This window comes from Malus sylvestris, chromosome 12 (assembly GCF_916048215.2).
Source record: "Malus sylvestris chromosome 12, drMalSylv7.2, whole genome shotgun sequence".
NCBI classification, from domain to species: Eukaryota; Viridiplantae; Streptophyta; class Magnoliopsida; order Rosales; family Rosaceae; genus Malus; species Malus sylvestris.
Window position 1 is genome coordinate 10,366,907 of NC_062271.1, and position 10,700 is coordinate 10,377,606.

Here is a 10,700-nt window from a genome sequence, read left to right on the forward strand (position 1 = left end):
AACGACCGAATAAAAATTATTATAGGGTGGGAAACCAATTGTCTAACTTAGGTTACTTTCCAAGAAAGAAAGAGTGTAAACATTTTCTAGGTTCTACATTCCGCAGATTCCACCTACATCTAGCAACAAACATCAAGTTTTTCAACCAAAAACTTCAACCAACATCCAATGTCAAAATCTAACAGCAAAGTAGCAAAGACCCCACACAGAAAACCAAGGAACAAAGCTAAAGATAGTAGTAAGTTCATTTAGTTCCATTATTTCTCAACACACTTAATCACTTTGCATGGTAATAAGAAAAATTCAATCAAGAGCGAGACAAGGCCCTAATTCTAACCCTTTACTTGAAATTATAAAACCCCTAATTTAAGAACCCTAATCTAACCCCTAGTGAAGCACCCTAAATCTAACCCCCAATTTAAGAAAACCTAATCTAACCTCACTGCCCAAAATCGTTCCCCTAATTTAAGACCTAAATCTAACCCCAATTAAGAACCCTAAAAACTCTAATTTAAGAACCTCAATATAACCCCCAATTTACGAACCCTAAATCTAACCTGACTGCCCTAATTCTAACCCCCAATTTGAAAAAGAAAAAAAAAACCCTAATTAACATGGTAAATAAAGAAAATTGAAAATAAAAACTGAAGAGGAAATTACCTCTTGGAGACAAAGACGCGACGACCGGAGAGAGAGACGGAGAAACATATGGAGATACAGAAGAAGGAGAGAGAGGGTATCACGTGGGGAAAAAAGGAAGAAGGGGGAAGTGAGGGGAGGAAGGAGAGACACGAGGTTAAAATATAGAATCTTGTGTGACAGAGTCTTTGTCTTGCAAAGCTAAAAAATCGTCGTGCAAGTTTTTTAAAATTTCAGCGAAAAAAAACGCCTTAATTGAATTTTCAGACAGTTGCGCGATGCATACATATATTTCGTCGCGTAAATATACTTTGAGTGACAAAATATATGTATTCGTCATGCAAGTGTCTGAAATTTCAATATTCCCGTGTAAAATTAAAATGCTTGCACGACCAAAAATTATTATGCATCGCGCAATTATGTTTGAAAATCGTTTTTTTAATTTTTTTTATTTTGTTTACAATTTATTATAAAATACAAATGTTGATGCACAAAATCAGTGAGGACTTTGGTACAACATAAAGTGTTAAGTTTGTGACCTTCACTAGATTGCTCCGGTCACTATTGTGGATAAGTATGTAAATGGATAGGGATAGAGAAGCAAACACAAGATGTACGTGGTTCACCCAGATTGGCTATGTCCACGGAGTAGAGGAGTTCTCATTAATTGTGAAGGGTTTACACAAGTACATAGGTTCAAGCTCTCCTTTAGTGAGTACTAGTGAATGATTTAATATAAATGACATTAGGAAATATTGTGGGAGAATGATCTCCTTTTAGAGAAGAGAGTTTCTAGCTTTGTTTTGACATTGACACGTGTCGTGTTGTGATTGGTTTCTGATGTTGACATGTGTCGCGCTGTGATTGGCTTCTGATGTCGACACGTGTCACACTGTGATTGGCCTCTTGGTTGGAGGGAAACTCTTCTGGGTCCTTGACGGTATAACGTTGACCGGTGCTCAGTAGTTTCGGGATTGGTCAAGTATGGTACAAACAGTGCTCCCTTAAGTTCCCGAGTGAGGAAAGCTCCTCGGTTGGGGACTTGCAAGATCCAAGCCATTGAGTAATCACAAAACTTCTAAGTACCGAAGTGTGGTATCATTTTCACTTGCCTTATCTGTCTCATATGTAGATGTGGCATCTTCTCTGGAAGTACTTTTCCTCCATCCAAGGGTGGTATCTTTAACCGATGAAGATGCACAAGGTAATGTATCAATTTCACTTGAAGCTTACTTGTAGTTTCGGGCTTGGTCAAGTGCGATACAAACCCTATAGCAGGATTCCCCTAAGTCGCCGAGCTAGGAGATTTGCCGAAGGAGATAACAGACAAGGTAAGCAATTAGACTTCCAAGTAAGCAACCTGGATCAGAGGTTCGACTTTGGCTTCCGGTTGATTGTTTTCCTTTTCCTTATGTCGTAAACAGCAACAAGGATAAGAAGAAGCAAATGGAGAAGAGATGATATGTGATACTTTTGCTTTTGAAGAAGTAACTTTCCACAGGCTTATTCTTGAACTGGGCTGGAGAGTTTTTTGGTTTCCTCCAGAGTATAAGGTCGACTTAAGAATTTGAGGGTCAAAACAAGTCCATCAAATCTATAGTACGTTCGACCCTGATGATATGGGATACTTTTGTTATTAACAAAGTAGTGGATGTATCGGCACGTGTTCTCTTACGCTTGTCTCCACATGCTTCCTTGTATCCTTCTCACTTGCCTTATTTGTTCCTCAGGTAGATGTGGTATCTTTTCTGGAAGCATAAGATGTTGAAGATGAGTACTCGAGAGCAATGCCAGGTAAGTAATCAGGCAAGGGGTTCCAGGCAGTCAGTTCCTGACTGGAAGCTTGATTCCAAGTGCTGACTGATTGTTTTCTTTCTCCTTGTCTTGTAGGTAAGAACAAGGACAAAGGAAAAAACAGGGAAAAAGCATGATATGGGATACTCTTGCATTTGACCCTGATGATATGAGATACTCTTCCTCTGGTGTGGCTGGTTTGCATAGGTATTATTGGGGGGGGGGGAAGAAAGCTGAGTATTTTGAGAGGCTTCGTTGGGAGTGCCCTCTCATATACGAGGAAAGGTTGAGCATTTTTGCATGTCTGCCTATCCGTGGAGGATGGAGGTCGACATATATAGGAGTCTCCTTAACAACAAGTAGTAATGCTATTCCTTTACTCTTCTTGGTCATAGCAATGTAGTGGGAGCTGCAAGCTTCACGTATTTTAACTTTGTCAAAGCACTTTGAAAAAGTGGTTTGTGGTATTTGGAAAGCTGATGTTGCGTGTGAAGATTGCAGACAAGCTTTATCCAAGGAAATATGGCTCTCGAAGTTCGGAGAGCGGTGCCTCTTCGGTTTTCAAACAAGTAATCCTGTCGTGGATCTGGCTCTCGAGATTCGGAGATCGGTGCCTCTTCGATTTTTGAGAAAGCAATCCTGTTGGGAGTCTGGCTTTTGAGATTCGGAGAGCGGTGTCTCTTCGATTTTTTGAGAAAGTAATCCTATTGGGAGTTTGGCTCTCGAGATTCGAAGGGTGGTGCCTCTTCAATTTTTGAGCAAGTAATCCTGTTGGGAGTCTGGCTCTCGAGATTCGGAGAGCAATGCCTCTACAATTTTTGAGCAAGTAATAATGTTGGGAGTCTGGCTCTCAAGATTCGAAGAGCGGTGCCTCTTCAATTTTTTAGCAAGCAATCTTATTAGGAGTGTTTTCTCGAATGTGAGTAAAGGTTCGGCATTTTTGCCAGTCTGCCTTGCCACAGAGCACGGAGGTTGACACACATAAAGACTTTCCAGTTATCAAGCAGTGGTGCTGTTCCTTTACCCTTGTGGGTAATAGTAGGGTAGCTGGACCTTCAAAATTTATGTGTCTAAACTTTGTCAGAGATCTTTGGCAAAGTTATATGTGGTACCCGAGGAGCTGATGTTGCGTGTGGAAAGTGGTGCCTCTTTGGAATCCGAAGAGTGGTGCCTTTTCGATTTTTGAACCAACAGCCATGTTGCCCTTTCTTTTATAAGGGCACCAATTATGTGCAAGAAGTACATTCAGAGAGTTATTGCTTGTAGGGATTTTCCCATTACTTCAGAGATTTATTGCACCTCATTTCTCCTTCTTCATTTCTGAGAATGTCTGGCCCATCCGATAGTCGCTTCGACTTGAACTTTGGTGAAAAGGCAGCCATGCCTTCTCAAGACAACATATGGTGCCCATCCTTCTTATCCCCTACTGGTCCTCTTACCATTGGGGACTCTGTGATGAAGAATGATATGACTGCTGCGGTGATGACCAGGAACCTTCTCACTCCTAAAGATAACAGACTACTTTCTAAATGATCTGATGAGTTGGCTGTTAAGGATTATTTGGCTCTCAGTGTTCAGTGTGCAGGTTCTGTGTCTAATATGGCCCAACGCCTATTTGCTCAAACCTGCCAAGTTGAATCATTGGCGGCTGAAGGGATAAGTCTCAAACAGGAGATCAGAGGGCTTAAACATGAGAATAAACTGTTGCACAGGCTCGCACATGACTATGCTACAAACATGAAGTGGAAGCTCGACCAACTATAGGAATCTGATGGTCAGATTTTACTTAATCATCAGAAGTTTATGGGTTTGATCCAAAGGCATTTATTGCCTATGTCTTCTAGGGCTGTACCGCGTAATGAAGCTCCAAATGATCAACCTTCGGTGCCTCCTCCTTATGAGGCTTCATTACGCGGTACAACCTATAAGGAGGTCTGAGAATTGTAGTTGCCCTCCATTAATGAAGCTTTTGTTGGCACCATAAATTGGTTTTGCTTTACACTGTCTTGATCAAGAGTGTGTGAAGCTTTTGAGAATTGTGGTTACCCTCCATTGATGAAGCTCTTGTTGGCACCATAAATGTGTTTTGCTTAACACTGTCTTGATCAAGAGTGTGTGAAGCTTTTAAGAATTGTGGTTGAACTCCTTTGATGAAGCTCTTGTTGGCACCATAAATTGGTTTTGCTTCACACTGTCTTGATCAAGAGTGTGTGAAGATTTTGAGAATTGTGGTTGCCCTTCATTGATGAAGCTCTTGTTGGCACCATAAATTGGTTTTGGTTCACACTGTCTTGATCAAGAATATGTAAAGCTTTCTACGAGTTATAGTGTTTGCATTGTTACAAATGAGAAATGTCTGAAGCAAATGCAAAAGGGCTGAATAGCTTGGTCTTCTTATGCTATGCACTGAAGTTGTTGTTGGCTTGTAATAAGACTTTGTTGGTGACTATAACTCTTGTTGGGCATAAGTGCTCCCCTAGCTGAGTTGTAAAACTTGAGGGTATTTGATTATTTGTGAATGCTAGGAGTTCACATGTACAAGTTGTACTACTCATTTTTTGGTTGGTGGAATGATTGATGAGTTGATTTCATCACTTGGTTGGTGGTACGAATGTGAGTTCCTTCATCACCTTTCATCACATTTCATCACCTGGTTGGTGGCACGGAGATAAGTTCCTTCTTCACCTGGTTGGTGGCATGAGTGGCAAGTTGCCAAATGATATTAGAGTATGGGTTGTACATTTCATCACTTGGTTGGTGATATGAAGGAGAGTACGGGTTGTACATTTCATCACCTGGCTGGTGGCACGAAGATGAGTTCCTTTTTCACCTGGTTGGTGGCATGAGTGGCAAGTTGCTAAGTGATATTAAAGTATGGGTTGTACATTTCATCTCCTGGTTAGTGGCATGAAGGAGAGTACGGGTTGTACATTTCATCACCTGGTTGGTGGCACGAATATGAGTTCCTTTTTCACCTGGTTGATGGCATGAGTGGCAAGTTGCCAAATGATATTAGAGTACCGGTTGTACATTTCATCACCTGGTTGGTGGCATGAAGGAGAGTACAGGTTGTACATTTCATCACCTGGTTGGTGGCATGAAGATGAGTTCCTTCTTCACCTGGTTGGTGGCATGAGTGGCAAGTTGCCAAATGATATTAGAGTACCGGTTGTACATTTTATCACCTGGTTGGTGGCATGAAGGAGAGTACAGGTTGTACATTTCATCACCTGGTTGGTGGCATGAAGGAGAGTATGGGTTGTACATTTCATCACCTAGTTGGTGGCACGAAGATGAGTTCCTTCTTCACCTGGTTGGTGGCATGAGTAGCAAGTTGCCAAATGATATTAGAGTATGGGTTGTACATTTCATCACCTCGTTGGTGGGATGAAGGAGAGTACGGGTTGTACATTTCATCACCTGGTTCGTGGCATGAAGAGGAGTTCCTTCTTCACATTTCATCACCTGGTTGGTGAGAATAAGGGCATGGTATCGAGGCACATTGTAGCAAGTGTCAAAAACACAAAGTATGTTGAACCCTTTCGAAGCATAGTTGTCTTATGTATGGATGTGTTGGAATGTATGATGTTTATGTTGATTAATATGAGTCATGCTTATGAATGTTTTTCTATGCATGAAGGGATCCATGCTTTTGATATGTGAACCATGTTGGTTGTAACACTTAGTATCACATACTTTGTGTCAAAGTACGCATGTTGAAGCTCTGTGTTGGAGTATAAGGGTAGGTCAGCGTAGACCAAGTGTTCCAGTGCTAGGAACGCAAAAGACTCAGAAGAAGTTGTCTGAATTCCTTCTTCTTTAAATATTTACCAAATGGCTTGTGTGATAAAAGATCTCAAGCAGTTGAGAGTCAAAACATTTGTAATGTGTATGTCTTCTTATAATAGCATTTCCTTTAGTACATAGTTCTCCACTTTGAAAAAGTGAGGCTTGGCCCCATAGTCATAATAGTCGACGGTACGTTCACCCCTGGTTGTCTTGATACGAATTTTTATCCCTCTTGTTGTAATGGGCTTTCTGAGAGTAAAAATCCTTCCTCTTACCAAGAGATAGATACGTTTGGTGACTTAGCGAGTAGCTAAATAAGGCAGGAGATGATGCAATGGGTGTCTGAATGGTCAATATCTCCTCACTTAGTAGAACTTGACTTCCACTTCCCACTTGTTTATAGAGGTTAACCATATGGGGGTTCCCTTCGTATGTCTGCGCTTCCGCGGAGGCGTGGTTGTAAGCTTGTGCCATCACCTCAGAGTAAGTCTTCCAGGTGTTGGCATTGATCATGTACTTGAAGAAACAATCACGTAGGTCTGCCGTGAAGGCCTTGTAGGCGGTCTTGTCATCTGCCTTAGCGCAACGAGAATATTCATGGCTGAAGCAACCAGCATACTCTTGTAGTGACTCGTTTGGCTTCTGACGAATAATGTACAAGTCATCTGCAGAATGCAAGCGATCGGTCTGGAAGATGTGTTGAGAGACAAACAGTTTCCTCAGTTCCTCAAATGAGTCTACTGTTTCATGTGGAAGATGGAAATACCAGTTTAGAGCTCCGCCAGAGAGGGTAAGGGGAAGAGAAGACGTCACTCTTCGTCGATGTGCATCCGATATGCCATGGTGGACTCAAAGAGGTTAAGGTGTTCAATTGGGTCCTCCCTTCCAGTATAGAGTTGTAAACCAAGCTTTTGTTTTGTCTTCACTTGAAGGGGGTGTCGAGGATCCTTCTTGTAAGAAGGCCAGGCCTGGGTTGGTTCCAGTCAAGTATCTCAGCCTGACGTTCGGCCTTCAACTTGTTTACTTCCCTAAGGAGCTGTAGGACATAAGGGTCCTGAGTGGAGTCATGTACCACTGGAATTTTCTTTTGTAAGTCTTCATCGCCTCTTGGAAGTAGGAAAGTTTGAGCAAGGGCGTGTGGTTTTTTCTTGGACTCGTTGTACTGAATTTTAAGGTGAGTCTGTCGGAATACCTCAGAATCCCCTGTACCTTCATATTCCTCTGGGACTTGTCGTTCCTTCCCTAGATTGGCAGCTGGCCTGGGTCGTGGGAGGGGACCGAGTCTTTCAGAAACCCTTGGGTCATTGATCTTCGAGTATATGTGGAGGGGATTCTCTCGACGTTGCTTTAAAAAGTCTCGACAGTCACGATAAACGGCTTTCGATCCTTCCAACCCTTCTGTAAGGTGGTGTCTTCCTCCACTTCTTCTGTTTCGAGTCGAAGCATCTGGGTTGAGAGAAGTCTCATGTTGATCAATGTTTTGATGATTAGCTCGCTCCTCATCAGGGATACTCATGTCGAATGGAGGTGACCCTCCGTGTTGGGGGGCACCCAGATGATGGTTGATGTCCACAGGGGCAACGAGCTCCCGTGTTTGAGTACGCCTAGTTTCATGGAGCGTCTTAAAGAGCTTCTTATACTGCTCCTGGAGGACCTCATTCTTCATTACTATCTTGTTGTTCTGAGCTTCTAGCTCATCGACTTTAGCTTGAAGAATAACCCTATTTCCTTCCTTCTTTTGTTGCTTCACACTAGGTGCAAGATGGGTGTCATTCTGTGTGATGTGGCTTCCTTCACTCAGTCAAAAGAAAGTGTACGAATGGTGAAAACCAGCTTGGCAAAGCTGAAGAGAGTGGGAATAATTGTCGTTCCCACAGACGACGCCAAATGTTGATGCACAAAATCAGTGAGGACTTTGGTACAACAGAAAGTGTTAAGTTTGTGACCTTCGCTAGATTGCTCCAGTCACTAGTATGGATAAGTATGTAAATGGATAAAGACAGAGAAGCAAACACAAGATGTACGTGGTTCAGGTAGATTGTCTACGTCCACGGAGTAGAGGAGTTCTCATTAATTGTGAAGGGTTTACACAAGTACATAGGTTCAAGCTCTCCTCTAGTGAGTACTAGTGAATGATTTAGTACAAATGACATTAGGAAATATTGTGGGAGAATGATCTCCTTTTATAGAAGAGAGTTTCTAGCTTTGTTCTGACATTGACACGTGTCGTCAGGTTATTATCATCATTTTCAATGGCCCATTCCTCATCATTGATAGGTACGTCACCATTGTCATTTGTGCGCACTGGACCATTGTATCGTGGAATATTACCGAGGTCAATTGTGATCGATTGAATCGGTATTTCGATTGAAGATACTTCTTCTATTTGAATTGGTTCTTGGATAAGATTAGTATCTCGGAGTGTTTCCGCACCACTTTCCATCGAAGATTCAGACGTTGGTCAGCAACATTGTCGATGTCATCGTCAGTACGGTCTTGTTCTGGTATAGCATACACGTTCCTATGATCCATCTTCTGAACAATTTTCCAACCCCTCCCGGCCTTAGGGTCATCTAGATACACAATTTGTTTTTCCATGGTTGTTAAGATGTAAGGGTCGTAATCGTACCAAGTTTTGGTGGTGTTCACAGATAGTAATCCATGATCTCTTTTCACACTTCCATGCCTATTTGGGTTTGTATCAAGCCACCGACACTTAAATAGGATCACTTGGCACCGGTCTTGGTATATCAATTGCACGACACTTGTTAGTTTTCTGTAGAATTCAATGTATGTACTTTCGCCTCCCCTAGGGACATGAACATTGTTGTTTTACATACACAACTTGTCATCTTGTGCACTCGCTAAGAACTTGACTCCGTTGACATGACAACCTGAGTACAATTCAATGTGAATCGGTCCTAACGCCAAGTTATATAACTCTTCACTATACGCTGAGGAATTCGATGCTTTCTGTTGATTCACCTAATATTAGACAAACATTTAAACTTGTTAGTTCGAGCAAATTAATTGGTACAATATATATGTCTAATACAAAACACTTCAAACTTACATATTCGAGAAACCACTGCAGAAACAATTCATGGTGTTTCTTGGCATACAAATGTAAAGAATGTGCCTGCTTCATCATATTTTCATGCTCGTCTAGGTATGACAGTGTCTCGTCACAATTGTTGAGTACAAACCAATGTGCTACCTCCATGTCCTTCTTGGAAAATGACTTGTCACAAATCGGATATCCGAATGGTTGAACGATTTGGGCAAAAACTGAAAGTTTCTCCTTTCTCACACCCTCATCATTATTGCGAGGAGGACGATTGAAAGTTGTCTCAACATTCATTAAATACATTCCACAAAATGTAAGCGCCTCATATGTCACCCAAGCTTGTATAATGGATCATTCGAGCTTTGCTTTGTTTCGTACACTTTTCTTCAAGTCTCTGAGAAGCCTGCCAAAAGAAAATGATACGATACACATATTACTAATCAAAATATATTTAATATTGATTAATAAAAAAAGACGAGGAATATATACCTTTGTATTGGATACATCCATTGAAAATTGACTGATCCAGCAAGTAATGCCTCATCTGGTAAGTGAACCATCACGTGTATCATACTTGTGAAGAAAGTCGAAGGAAATATCATCTCAAACTTGTATAGAACTTGAAAAATGTCATGGCACAACTAATTAAGGTCCATTTTTCGCAACGTTCTTGACGTCAATTGCCAAACAAACTGGACAACAACATGATTGGTTTCAAAGAAATGTCGAATACCCATAGGAAGTAGGCGTTGCAGAACCACATGGTAGTCATGACTTTTTAGGCCAGCTAATTTAATTCTGTCAACGTTCACGCAACGCACGATATTTGAAGCATACCTATCAAGAAACTTTACAGACGATAAAAACTTTAAAATTCTTTCTTGTCCTCCGGTTTCATTGAAAAAAATGCAAGATCCCTTCTGGGTTTATCATTGTCCCTATTCATCCATAAACCCCGTTGTATTCCCATTCGTTCTAAATCAAGACGAGCTTTGATCGTGTCCTTTGTCTTGCCCTTAATATCTAGAATTGTGTTGACCAATGTGTCAAATACATTTTTCTAAACATGCATAACATAAAGGTTGTGTCTCAATTTTAGTTTGCACCAATATGGGAGGTCAAAAAACATAGATTGTGCGTCCAATTCATATATGTAGAAGGTCTGGTCCTACTAACATTGGTCCCGAAATGAGCAAAATTCAAACGGCTAAGCTGTTTCAAAATCTGATCACTTGACGATTCTCTGGGTCTGAGGCGATGCTCTTTCTCCCCGTCAAACTCTTTATCCTTCTCTCGCCACTCGTGGTCCCAAGGCAACCATCTATGATGACCAAGGTAACAAACTTTTCCTGTGTGCCAACTAGATGTTACGTCTCTCTTGCATACAGGGCATGCCATATAACCCCTAGTG